Source organism: Etheostoma cragini, chromosome 8, assembly GCF_013103735.1.
Source record: "Etheostoma cragini isolate CJK2018 chromosome 8, CSU_Ecrag_1.0, whole genome shotgun sequence".
NCBI lineage: Eukaryota > Metazoa > Chordata > Actinopteri > Perciformes > Percidae > Etheostoma > Etheostoma cragini.
Genome location: NC_048414.1, coordinates 9,557,964 through 9,572,514, shown reverse-complemented (window position 1 = coordinate 9,572,514; position 14,551 = coordinate 9,557,964).

Below are 14,551 nucleotides of genomic sequence, written 5' to 3'. Positions count from 1 at the left end.
GTAAGACACAAAAGTATAAAACAGGTTCTATTTTTTCAAGAACCCGAAGCCAGTGAAAATGATCTGCTAAATGAGCGGACTGCAGTCTGACTCAGAGGAATATTTTTTCCCCTAAAAATTACAACTAGTAATTTTAAAAGCATAACATAACAATGTGTTATGATACATCAATATCAGTTTCTATGGATGCTAAATCATTGTTCAGCATTTATCTATCCCTTCTAGGGAAGTTTGGGGTTCCCAGCTGGAGCTGCTTTCCCCGCAGCCCGATACCAGATAAGCGGGTGAACATGGAAGTTACTTTGACATTCCTAGAAATCCTGCACATTGTCATTAGATAAGCATAAAACTGAAGAGAACTTAAACTGCAAACAGTTGTGACTGGGGTCCAAGCCTCATTGCGCCAGTAATCCCGACACAAGTCAACATTGGCGAACCAGTGGAGAGCGCAAAAGCGGAACCCAAAGTGTAAGGTGGGAGGCAAACGTCAGTAAATATTGAGAAGTGTGAGCCGCAAGGTCGGCGGTACAATGCCGTTGCAAATATCCCAGAGCCCTAAAGGATTTTCGACAACCTCTGGTCAGTCTAATTTCATTTTCTTTAAAAGCTTGTAAAACTTCAACCCTGTTGTCCATAGTCAATCTCTGAACAGCATTTCTTTTCAGGAAAAACTGGGCCATTAGAATATTTGGGCTTATTATTTTGAGGTCACTTGAATATTAAAAAGGTTGTAGTACCAAAAAGACAAATAACTAAAAAATAAAACGGAACATGAATCTCACAGATATGTATTTATATCACACACACAGCAATGCCACATAAGCATCTGTGTTCTATGTTCTATTGTTGCATGTGAGGTCTTTGTAGAGATTTGGGACCAGTCCTGAAAAGAGAAGAGAGAGAAGAATAATGAAGAAATAGAAAAAGAAAAAGAAGGAGAAAATCTTTAGGAAAACAACACAGCTCCGCTGACGTGAACCGCGTAGCTTTGCTACCACGGTTCACAGCCCCTCTATGTTTGCAGCTGCGACCCGGGATACCACAGACACACACTCAGCGACGTTTAGATGGGGAGTTTTGAATTTGTGTAATTGATTACCATGTTATTTTTAAAGTATTAGAGTTACACAATGTCACCCTTAATTTGTGTATTACGCTATAAGTTTAATAATGGTTCGCTACATAAGTTTAATAGTAGTCCTGACTGCTAGTTCTCCTGGTAAATAGTTAAATAGTGGTCACAACATAACTTTAAGCCTCTGAGACACGGAGGGACCGCCGGCAATCTCAGCCTCCATTACTGTCTTTAACACGCTGTCCTGTGCTCAGCTGCAAAGCTATAGTCATAGTATTGGTATCATATGAAACTAGACGACCTAAAGAATCCATTAGTGCCACGTTATGCTAAGGCGGGGAAGAGGGGGCTAAATATATTGGCAAAATGCGCCCCAGGTTGTCATAGACAGACACTTAGCAGCAATGTTGAGATGCTGAGTTTTAATTTGATTATCACGTTATATTTATAGTATTAGATTACACAGCATCACTCTCACAATGTGCATTATGCAATACGTTTCATATTGGTTGCCACCTAAGTTTAACCGACTACTGGTTGTTCTGAGGTCTGCTTTCTTTGAGTTGCCTTCTATTTATCTCTGTTATCCTCAATAGTTTAATTAGAAAGCTCATAAACGTCCTGCATTTACTTTTTGTTCTAACTCTGGTGGAGTTTTTATGAGTTGTTAACAACTGAATACTAAATTCCGGTTGAACAATTCCTTTTATTCTTTAACAATGTAAAGCAACACTAAATGACAGACTGTACATCTGTGATCAAACACCATCATTAATTTACCTGGTTGAGCGTGTGCCCCTTGTACTAAGGCTCAATCATTAATGCAGCAGCCCGGGTTCAGTTCCAACCTGCTGCAACTTTCCTCCATGTCACCCTGCATCTCTACCCACTTTCCTGTCCTCATCTGTCCTATCAAATAAAGACCAAAAAGCCCCCCAAAAGATGTGGTTTCATGTCATTCCATTCCTAAATGAAATGGGTGAATGCCTGTAGGATTTTTCACTAAATGCTGGCACAGCTCTCCACCCTAAAATCATAAATCAGACACAGTGGGCTTCCCCTCTTTCTTCCGCCCGCTAAATTTATCGGGCTTCTTTGGCAAGCTGCCCGGGTAATCGTGGCAAGGCCTGTGTTTTTCACGACAGCGCTGTTATTTTGCTGTGAAAACTCTCAGCATGGGGTGGCACACCCACCTCTGGCAAGACACTGCTGTCAGAGCTGATCAGCAGAGAGCAGCCTTCCCTTTCAATTAGCCATGTCTGTCTATGAACAGGGCCAGGAGCACCAGCACACAGCCACACAGGCACCCAGTGAAGGAACAGCAAGGAGAGCAGGTGGGAGGAGAGGGGAAAGCTGGAGAAGTAAGCCCCAAAACTCCAAACAGGGACTGAAATACCCTCCACTGCTGTGTGATAAGTCCCTCTGTAACAGAAAGGGCTCTGCCATGGCACGTCACAGTAAACACAGGCAGGCTCCATGGAAACACGGCCATTTGGCAGAAAAGCATGGGATGAGATATGGCACCAATGAGGCAGATAATTCCCTGAATAACTATATCTTCCCCCTCATGTGCTATAATGGTGATGAAGAATGTGCATGTGTGTGAAAGAGAGAAAAAGAGAGCAGCAAAACAGCCATGTCACATTGTAGAGTTACTTGGGAGACGATACACCACAATTTATATGGCACTAATCAAGACACAAATTGGAGGTTGTTTGGGGATCTTAGGAACAGTGTTAAAGGGGCTTGAGGAGGAACGCCAGAGCCCAAGAGTGAAAAGAGAAAGGGTGGTAGCCATGCCCCTAGGTTGTTTGTCACAAATGCCACATCCAGGTGGGATTTGCAGAGTTGCACCATAGCAGAGAATCTTTGTCTCAGTGGAAAGAGCCTGAGGTGGAGGATGGTAAACATAGGCAGCTGTAACATAAGCACAAATGTCCCTGGGGGCTCAGCTGGGGATTTTCAATAGAGAAACTGCTAGGAGAAAGCACTGTATCAATAATCTTGAAACCTTGATACGTATTATCTGGACATTCTTAGCATTCAGAATACTGCTTGCAGATTCAGTTCTGCAATTATCAAAGAACATACTACCAACACAGTGCAGGCAAAGTGGATTCAACCTCTAAGTAAGTCAGACTGGTTGGGAAACTTACATCAAAAGGCCTCGCTTTGAAGAATGCAATTTCAACACCTAGATGCTTTTCTTCCTGTTTAGTTTACCAAAGCCAGGTGTGTTGAATAAAAGCAGGAAATAAGAAGTTGCAGAGCAGAGGAGGACTATGTGGAATGCTGCTCCAATTTCCAAGCTTAATTTTTACAGTTAAAGAGATCTACTCTACTTTAATGAGTAGCATGTGTATAAATCTGTTGTAGAGGGAACATTCAACCTATAAAACCAGGAGCTCTGTCACCAGCAGACTGGGACCTGAAAAAAACTACTTACTACAACTTGTAAAAACTCAACATGTGTACAGTAAAGCATTAGTCACGTCTGTCATTATTTTAATTTATTTTCATTACAGAACACACATTAGAGAGAGAACATCTTGTCAGTAACAAAATACTTTCACTGCAAGGACAAAGGTCCATTTAGTAGTTGTTCTGGACCTGTCAATCACTTTACATGATCTTAACTTGCAGATGGTGTTTGCCCAGTTGTCTTGAAATTCTTGGAAACTTAAATTTCCATTATTTTCGGAGCACTCTTGTGCCAAAAAGATTTGATCGTCTATAGACTGAAGAGGGAAAGCGGTATTCCCTTAACCAAAAGGTTGGCGGTTTGAAACCTTGTTCCTCCTATTCTCATGTTAAAGCATCCCAAGTTGTTCCCTGGCCGCTTTACAGCGGTCCACTGCTCCTAATGCTTATGATGGGTTAAGTACAGAGGTTACACTGCGTTGTGCTGTACACAATTGCATGCAATAACAAAGTTTAAAGATCATGAGCTATGATCAAAAGCTCCAGAACAGCTAGTTTGTCAACTGTTGTTCCCAGGACAATGACGGACTTTGCTGAATCAACCATCTTATTTGAGTGAGAGATAGTTGCAGCACTAGTGAGGGCTCTAAATGAGACATGCAATCTAACAAAATCAGGCTAAATCCATCCGTTTCAGTGTTAACATATTGTGCCGCATGCTTGTACATTTTTGTGTTTTATGTCAGAGCTACTTTAGAGAACTAGACAAGGCATTGTTGTGATTTGCATTGATGAGGATGTGAGATACTTAAGTGAATGTAATACTATTAGCATTCTGAATGTAATTCTGTTAGTAGTGCAATGTAATACAACAGACCAAAGCTAATAAGACAGTAAGTATCACAGTCACAGTGTTCTGATTGTTAAGCGGCATTGATGACGTATGTGCTTTTATTCATATTTTTTATTGTTTTTATCATGGGCTGGACTCAATATCTATGCACACTTTCAAGCGATGCCAAACTCCAAAATCCAGCTGCTTTCACATATCTCTGGTTCCATATGCATCCTGTTCAATCCATATATAACTGAGGATATGACTCTGTCTCTTTGTTCTCTTGCCATTCACAAAATATCAATATGACATTTGCGGGATAATTATTTCACCGTTATTTCACCAAATGTATAATTATAATACAGCTTTTCCTGCTGGAGAAAAACAAATGTTGCATTTCAAATGTTGAGGATTCAGAATAGAGAATAAACATCTAATCTATTTATCTATTTGTGGACATCATCCATGTGTTGTGCACATACCAAATTGTGTCATGTGAGCTAAGATTTTGATAATCTAGATTTAAAAGTGTGTTGATCTGACCATTTTTACTGCATAAAACATATAGCACGTTATGTGCATTTATGTTTAAAATGTTGCTATTTTAGCAATACATGTTATTCTTTCAGGGAATTAAGGGATTACACATATATCAAAGAAAAAATAAATATGTTGTGCTGTGAAGGAGGAGATGTAGGACTCCAAGTACAAAGGGAAGGACAAGCATCTTCTCTTGCCTTTCCAGCTGAGGTGTGGGATGGGGGCCCCATTGGTGGGCGCTGTTGTCAGACGAGACAAACTGCCGCTCCTGGGAGTGCCCCAGATCTGACAGAAACCTCCCCCTCCATCAGTCACGTCATCTGAGTCAGGGAAAGAGTCTGCGCCCTGCTCGCGGTCACACTAACCAGGAGACACAAGCTGTTCCTCTCCTGGTGCTCATTAATGCACTTGTCCTTGATAACTCCACCATACAACAACACAAAGACAAACACATGCCTGCCGTGTTCTAATTACACTTGCACGCACACACTCACAGGGATGTGCATCATACATTTCACTAAGAGACTTGTAAATGTCAAACAACTGCAGACACCCCTTTACTTCCCCCTCATGCTGTGGCTGCTCTTGTCTTTTCTTTTTTTTTTGTAGGGGGGATACACACCGATAGGGACTTTTGTTGTAATGAAACAGAAAGAGACAGAGTGGATGTAGTGCTATGTAAAGTTGGTTTGAGCCTTTGAGTGGGGGACGTTGGGGACAGCTGATAGGAGAGCCAGCACCGGAGTGAAAAACGGGCTGAACAAATTCATTAAGCTTCCTTAGCAATTAGCATATGAGCCTAATTATCACATGAAACCAATTCTCCATAACCAGCCTACAATATAACTTCCTATCCTTCTACATTATCACCCATCCCACTGAAAAAAGGTAAGCATGGATGACCCCAGTGTTGTCTTATACTTCTCATCTCTAAGGCCTGCTTGAATAACTACCATACCTCCAATGTTCCTTTTTCCATTTTGCAGTTAATTATCCAGGAGCAGGGAGGCCGGGTCTCTTTGCTGGCTGCGATAACGTTATGCTTTGCTGGGCAGAGAATGAAGAGGGCCAGCCCACAGGGAGCCGTGCTGATGTCAGGCAATCTTTCAAAAAAGGCCCAGGCAATTAGATGCACCAGTGCTACCAGGGATGACTAGTGGTATTGAGGATACTGGCTAGCTTCTCTAATGGGGGTATTTAGGGCAATTATGATAAAGATGTCAGGGCGACCTCCCCGCTCTTGCTGCTTTTTACAAGGGGTGCCTCTAAGTGCAAGATCACAGAGCAGAAATAAGGAGTGACTTAAGATGTGACCAGTCCCGTGTGGAAGTCTTGCCACCTGCAGAACTGCACTTAAGACTAAGTCTCATGTGGAAAACACTGTCCAGAGATGCTAAATGGGCTAATCTGCCCTCACAGTGGAGTTTTATAGGAATTTTGGAGTCTATTATGACAGTCTCAAGAAAGTAAACACTCCTGTGCTCATTAAAGAGTAAAGCCTGGCTGATTTGTTTCCATTTAGCATCATAGCTTCAGAACATCTGGCCCGAGAGAGATCGGAGCACTGTTATTATTTAATGGACGAGGGAGGCTGACCATCTGTAAGGTAGCAGAGACCCACAAGGGGCCTTTTCATGTGGCTACTGTTGTACACTACATCTGAATTGTTTCCATACACTCATTTACCTCAGTCACCACCCTTCAACAACTGGCATCCACCACTTCACATCAAAGTTATACCTCAGGGACACAACCAAGAGCTACTGGTCACCGCACACACCTTTAACCAGCCAGCCCAATTGCAATGGTAACATATGCCATCCACATTGCTGGCATGACACTAAACACACACTGACTAATGTTTGAAGTAAGTTCAAAGAGGCAAAAGCAGAGTAAAAGTGCAATATGGAAGCGGCATGTATCCTCTTTCCTTCTTTTAAACATCCAAACAGCTGGCCGTGTTCTTACAAAGTGCCCAGTACATTTCCATGATTGTTTTTATACCATGTCTGTGGATAATGCACCATGATATCCCTCTCTGTAAAAACCTCTCTGGCTAGATATTAGACAGTCAGGAAACAGCAATCCCACTATCCAGATGGAGAAAAGCTCTCCAGTCAAGCACATTCCAAAAGTAAGTGTTTCTTTCTGTTGTAGTTCATGGAACAGAGCCATTCACTGTTTAGGAGAGACTCGAGAGATTAGATATGAAGTTTAATGCAATAAACCCCTCAAAGTACATGAGCCTCTCATTATAATACTGTAATGAAGGAGTGCTGCTCGAGAAAAACTAAAGGGACAAGATAAATGGAAAGCTTAATAAACCAAAAATCATATAGTTTTTAGCCATGTCAGCGGCATGGCTCGAAGGATGAAAACGTCAGTCTGTCTATTGGCCGATCAATCCACCACTTTGGTCCAGATTAAAGAATATCATGGATGGATGGATTAACATGTGCAGATATTCATGGTCCCCTGAAGATAATCCTACTTACTTATGTCATGTCCCCATCAGAATAAATTGTAATAATTTTGATCCCCTAAGTACAGGCAGAACTGCAAGCATGAATGTAAACTATTAGTCTTAGTCTATAACTTCTCCTGATATGCAGTAGATATTTTCAGATTTGAATTAAAATATTATATTATTTTTAATTATATTATTACCCCATCTGTGAAAAGTTTAACTTATGTATACTTATAAGTATAACATTTCCCGTATGTGAATTATGTCCCAGAAAGTACCAATACTATCAAAAGAAATTGGTTAAATTTACCCATGAAATAGCAACACCTTTCTTTCCTGTGAAATGAAAGACAAGCATAAAAAGACAGCAACATTAAACACCACTCAGGTGTCTTGAACTGTATAAATACCATCATAATCCACTCAAGTGGCTTCATTGTCCGTTTTTCCTATTTATGACTCACTATTGATACATGTTATATCGATTGCTTTCCATCATTTGTCTTTACTTCTACAAAATGCTACCAAAGCATTCATAAGTAAATAGGCGTTGGGACCTCTCTGAAATACTAGCCAATCAATCAGGCCAGGTTTGCCCTTCTGGAGCAACAAGCCCCCATCCTACCCAGCCATCAGTCATGCCCCACCTCTGGCTGTCCTCTTGCCTATTTTCACACCATCTCTTTCACTTCACACAGCTAACACGATGACTTGTTATGTTTTCTAACTTGATTCCCCTTGATGTTTGCTCTCTAACTCTCTCGCTGCCTGTGAGTTACAATCCTGTCTGTTGATTTTCCATCACGATAGGAGAATTAACTCCAAATGTTTGGCAGAGTATCAAAAGCAAGCAGAGGGAACCTGAAGAGACTGCTTTGAATTTTGAATGTAAGTGTTTTTTTAATACCTCCAGAGAAGTTTCTGATGAGAGCATAATTGTTGCGCAATCACTACTTTATGTTCACCTGGCGTATTACAACTTTCCATGTACTATTCTGCAGAAGGTCAGAGGAGAGGATGTTAAAAAGCTCTACGTGACAAATTGCCACTTTTGCAAATAACACATATAATGTCAGTACTGTGTGGCTGTGTATTGTCTTTTGGGGGTAAGGCTTCACCCCATTGTAATAAAAATGAAACAAAAAGTCAAAGCTTTCCCAACAGGAAACATACAGTAAACCTGTACTGTATAAGGTCACCTTTAAGGCTTTTATGCTACAGTGTGCACATAGCTAAGAGGTAAAAATTAAATCATTGGCTAAGCATCAACTTCAATGCCTAAGTGGTTACACAAGTGTTTGTTTCTCTCATTTGCTGTAGATTGTTGTTAAATGGTGAATAGTTTGCGAGGAACTTCTTCCCCTTCCATATTTTGTCACAGGTGTAGAGAGATGGGATTGGGGAATTTGTTTGACCAGAAAATTGTTGATAAAGTTTAGAAATCGAAGCCTAGCAAATTCCATTAAAATAAAGCATAATTTTGTAAATTGCAGCAGTCTGTGTCATTTGGTTCTATCAGAGTGCAGTGTTTCTCTTAATGCAACAGTGATTATCGAGAGCTCTGCATCAGGTCTGGACAGAGGACCAGCATGACCTGCTGTGTGTACATAAACCACAGTTGTAATGATGGATGGCAGGCTTGACAGAGTGTTGTACGGTGATGTAGTGAAAGAAGGATCCCACTGCGGCTCCCATCCACCATCACACACACAAACCTCTCAAAACCCCACATGTATCATTGTGTGCATGTGGAAATGAGGATGTGTGACAAAGGAATTATGTTTGAAAGGGTAAAAAATTGCACGTGCTGGGATTTGTGTGTGTGTGTGTTTGTAATTGCATAACCTGGAACACATAACAGCTCACTTGTCTGATTACATCATAGACACAACAGGAGTGAAAATCAGTCACCTCTGCGACACAAGTTTCTATGTTTTTTTTTTACTCCATCTGCGGTCAACAGGAGGATAACAAAAGAAAAAGTAGAGAAAGAGAGTGAGAACAAGACCCACCATCCTTCCAGGAAGGACCCTGAAGGGTTTGGAGCCCTAAAAAATAAGGCTAATTTGAAGGTCATTTAAAGAGCGTCATTCAGTGCTGCTCAGGAGGGGGGCCTCGGAACAAGTACAGGGGGAGCAGCTTGGGTTGCACCGCTGTGAGGTAGGCGCCCCAACGCTCTCCCTGGTGCTCTTCATCAATCTCTCCCATCCACCGAGAGCCTTCTCTGACCCGCATAGCAGCCAGAGGGAGGGGGTTGCCTTTCTTCCATTATTGATACCACTGCATCACACAACCTGCACTTACCTGAACCAAGTCGGCACAGGAGCCACAAAGGTCAGAGAACCACAGGAAGATATTTAGCCTCTCATACACATTCCTAGTCAAAGGTAAGTGACAAAACAACCCTTTTGCAGCATGTCCTCCAAACCATGCGACAATATAGGTAATTTATTCCTACCCTAGAGAACCCACAAGAGTGTTTTATAATTTAACACCCCTAGCGGTGACAGAAAATAAAACCCACAGCAGCGTTTTATGTTCAACGGTTGCAGTTTGGTTACATTTAGGCATCAAAACTACGTAGTTAGGTTTAGAAAAAGACCATGGTGTGGGCATCAGCGTTTGAGGCAGAGCCTCATTCATTCCTATAAGAGTTGTTCAATGCCACACGAAGCCTTCACAAAGCCAACAATTACCTGGATGATCGGCAGTCATGTTGGTTTGACCTATCCATCACCGCAACCTACCTCCTTATGCGGAATTTCATCATCTTCATTAGCTTTCTTCCTGCTTTGTTCCAGGATTAATTATGGGAGGCCACTAGAGGGCACTGCCACTAGAAATGTTAATATGAGTTGTAATTGCTGCATGAACAAACAACCTATGGGAGCGTTTTTGGGGGGAGGACAGTCTCTTCTTTTGATAAATCTCTACTGGTATTCCTATTGCTACCATTCATTTTGGACACGTATTCATGTGGGTGGGGGTTACATGTGTGGCTTGGTCAAGTCTTACGTGTGAGTCATTCATTTCAGCTTTAAGCAGAAGGCATCCGTTTCTTTCGCAGTCAGCATTCTCATTTTCAAAGTGCCATAATTACAAAGTTTTCTCATTATTATGATGTCAGAAAAAGTCCTGTGAAAATATTACTGGCTCACTCATTGGACATTAAATGTGCATCACACATTATGTTACATATAGTGAGATAAAAAAAAATCTAAAGTTCATATAACTGCAAAAACAAAGACATTCTTTTGGATAGAGAGGTTCTCTGTTTTTTCTTTTTTTTCCTGGACAGTTGCCACATATTTTTCACATGTAGTTGGAGAAGCGGGTGAAACATGTTAATGCTGGAACCCTCTGTAGCATAAGCACAATTAACTGTGATTTGCAGCACTCTGAGTGAGCAAATGGGCAACTTGCAGGTTTTTTGCCATGGTTACCAAAAGGTGATAGGGGGTAAAGGGGTCCATCCTCATCATTTGGAGGGATGTTGGACATTGGCAATGCTATCTTTATGTGTGACAGTGTTTTGGTTTTAAGGGGGCAGAGATGCAGAGAAACCCCTCTTCATCATGTTGGAAATATCTGGTGAACAGTTGCAGGGCCAATGGAAGAAGATGAAACTCCCCCATACACATATCTCTCTGTCACAGTGCTGCTAAAACTGCAATTACGAAGGAACATACACGCTGTCAGCACACAAAACACAATTATTGGTTTAGTGCGGCATTGTCTAAACAAAGAATGGCTATATAACCTCCTTGCTGTAATCTTTGATTTTGACATTGAATAGAAAGTAGAGAAGAAGATTTAGTGGTGAAACAATAGTAGATTTGTTTTCTGCATATGCATTAAATTAGGCCAAGGTTTGGGTAAGGATAAACACAAGTTTAAGCCATTCTAAGTCTCTGCCATAGCAGAGAACAATTCACATTTGAATACAAAACTATTGTTAAACAAAGCACTGGCATGGAACGATGCTGCTGCATGGAAAGAGAGCTTATCTTATCATACTGTGACTATCATGTCTTTGCTGTGGACAGCTTCAGTCGGTTTCAAAAGAAGGGGTGCATGGCTTAAGTGCCTCGCTTTGTTTCTACTTCTTTACAGCGGCATTACTTGCACAAATACTTTGATTACGGTACTGAGACGCATTTCTTATTCTATGTGCGAATAACATGCTTTATCTGAAATGTAGCAGCTGTGAAGACATTGGCATTTTTGCTGTGAGTCAGAATAGGATAACTCTGTTAAAGTGGTACACCAGTAATGCAATTTAACAGCTAAAGAATTGGGCCAATTTTACCAATGTGGGGTTTCTGTCAACAATAAATGCACTATGTTGTTTTCAAAGATATCAGGAATATCAGAAAGTCTCATACGGGTAGAGTGGTGCTTTATAAACTCCAGAACTGTTCCAGTAGCTGCGATAAAAAGCTTCTTTTTAAAATAATAAACTACATAAAGAATACATCACATAAGATCCTACAGGCCCGTAGACAAGGGGGGGGTCAGGTGGTTCAAAAGACCCTCCCCCGCTGCCAAAGGTCCATAGTTTAACTCTGTTTTTGTTATTGTAATTAATAGGTGACTTTTTGAATAATGAGGGCCAATAATTAGACTCTCCCCAAATAAAAATGATCTGTACAAAACTGAAGCCCTAATGGTGTTAAAAGAACCAATTTTGTGAATGTGTTAACTGACATGTAATAACTGACATGTAACAATCTAACTTCTAAAATATCAACAACCCATGAAACCAACTTTGTGCTCTCAGATCAAAATCTGTCGACCAAGGACATCCAAATTAAGTATTTAAACCTAATTATTAAATACAAATGAAGGGAAAACTGCAAAAAGGGCCACTTTTGAAAAAAAGTACTGTCTACTCTATCAGTTCCTACTAATCTATTTGTTATGACAGGGGCTGATGTTCATTGCTGAGGGTAGGTGTCTGTCAGTTAACAGGAAGTGGGGACAGCTGTATAAAGTGAGGTGCTAGTTTGTGGTTTTAACAATAACTGTGACATGTCTAACAAGCATAAACTTCTCCAAAAAGGGCAGTGCTTGTTTGTTTGTCTGAGAAGTGCATCCGTAAACTAAGACTAAAACATTTTCCTGTGTTGACAAGTAAAGCACTTTGCTGGGTAGAGTTGTTCATTAAGACAAATTATTATCTGGTCTCTATTGCCTTGTTTGCCCACTACTAAGCGGGAACAATCAAACAAACAAATGATATCTTTATGAAACTGCTATAATAGTTCCAAGGAGATTGTTTCACAAATGTATGCTATTTTCTATTATGTTATTGATACTCATATTAAAACTAAAACAAAATGAACACATTATAAGGCTTTAAACTCTAAATGATGCATGACGATTAGATCGAAGATAAAAAAATTTAATTGTGTTGTGTAGATCTTTTAATTTCTCATTGAGCTCAATGAGGCAAATCTAGCCATGAGAATCATGCTGCATGTCGATAACACAGCTGGGCACAGTGTGGTTTGTTACCTAGCCAGTCTGTGACCACACAATTGTGTGCTAAAAGTTCAGCACACACCTGAAGGGAATTTACTCAAACTCTGTGTGCAAGTAGTAATAAGTAGTAACTAATAATGTTATTACTTTTTTTGTGATGTTTCAATGAAAAGGTAGAGTAAGAGCAGCTGTTCCCCTGTCTTTTAATGGAGTTTCTGCTGCTGCTGCCTTCCAACAGTCATGGACATGAACATGGACATGGACATGGACAGACATTTTCTGTTTTCATCTAATGCTTTGGGTTTACAAGCGGAGTTGACAAGGTTGCCAGCCTCTTAAACTGTGAACACAAAAGGGCAAGTGCTAAAGTGCTTGAGGGCAGATTTCTATGTTGGAGTGTCTTGACAGATGAAAATGGAGTAATTGCAAGGAAAGGCTTGGGCAGTGGGTGCTCTAATCTATAACACAAAGAATTAAAAGCTCTTATTGCCATCACATTGTATGTTTTTTTAGGGGCTTACACTCTGGTATTAATTCAAATAAGGTCTGGCTCTTTAGAAAGCAAAGGTTTTTTCTGAATAAAATATTTAGAGCCATCGTGTGATTAAAAGACAGTTTACTGGCACCACTTCTCCCGTATCTTACACTAAAATGGCCTCAATAAAGTTATTCACTGTAAATGTTTGTTGGAACAAGTCCATGGAAAATTGAGAACTTTGAAAGTCTGAGTTGTATAGGGTAAACATTACATTAAAAACATGTTTTTCTTCCGCTGCCTGCAGGGTTTGTAGCTAAACATACAGTATACATAGAGTTGAACTAGAAGCTCTGTAGCTCACGTGTAAAAGGGTTACCCGATGAATCTAGTAACAGAAATAACTGCAGGGAGCAATACATCAGCTCAAAAGCATATGCATAAAACTCAAAAGTTTAACTGAAGTGTCATAGTTTATAAGTGGATTATGTAAAAATTCAGCCTAAAACACACATTGCTTACAGGTGCTAGCCTCCTTAAGCAACACCTACAGACAGTGTGTGAAACACCATCAGAGACTAACTTGATGAAATGCAACTCTTTCAATAATTTGTCCATTTGCACTGTATAACACAGGTTTATCTTGCAGCCGTACAGTGTGGTTGGAATAATACAGAAGAATGATTAGAAGTGTTTGAATGAAGATTGGCAAGGGTGAGACATTTTAAGTGCTAACCCTCTAACCCCACTTGCTCCTTCGAATGTCTACACATACACGCAAACACACAGATGTCAGAGGGGTCTGAGTGACTCTACCCCTGTCACTAGATGCCTGCTGTGAAAACAGCATGCATGCACGCACTCACTCACTCACACACTCACACACAGACACAGACACACACACAGACAGCCTCCTCCCCTCTCTTCCTCTTCTCTGGACGCCAACCTGACATACCAGACCTTGTTCGTTAGCACATATTTTTACCCACCGTTACTAAATTAGGAAGCCAGAGGGAGCAAATGGAGTGTGGCTGCCAAGGCAGAAGAAGAAGGGTCTGATCAGGCCTGGGTTTGCTGAGGGCCCATGCCAACCCTACCAGCTTCATTAAGAGCCACTTGGGTTTCAGAAATAGAAGCCCAACAGGGACCGGGGCCAAACAGAGCCCTTAACAGCCAGCCAAAAACTCACGGGACAAATAAACAAATAAACGGGTTGTCTCATGGCCTGCCAGAATCAACCGGCAGCAGCCATCT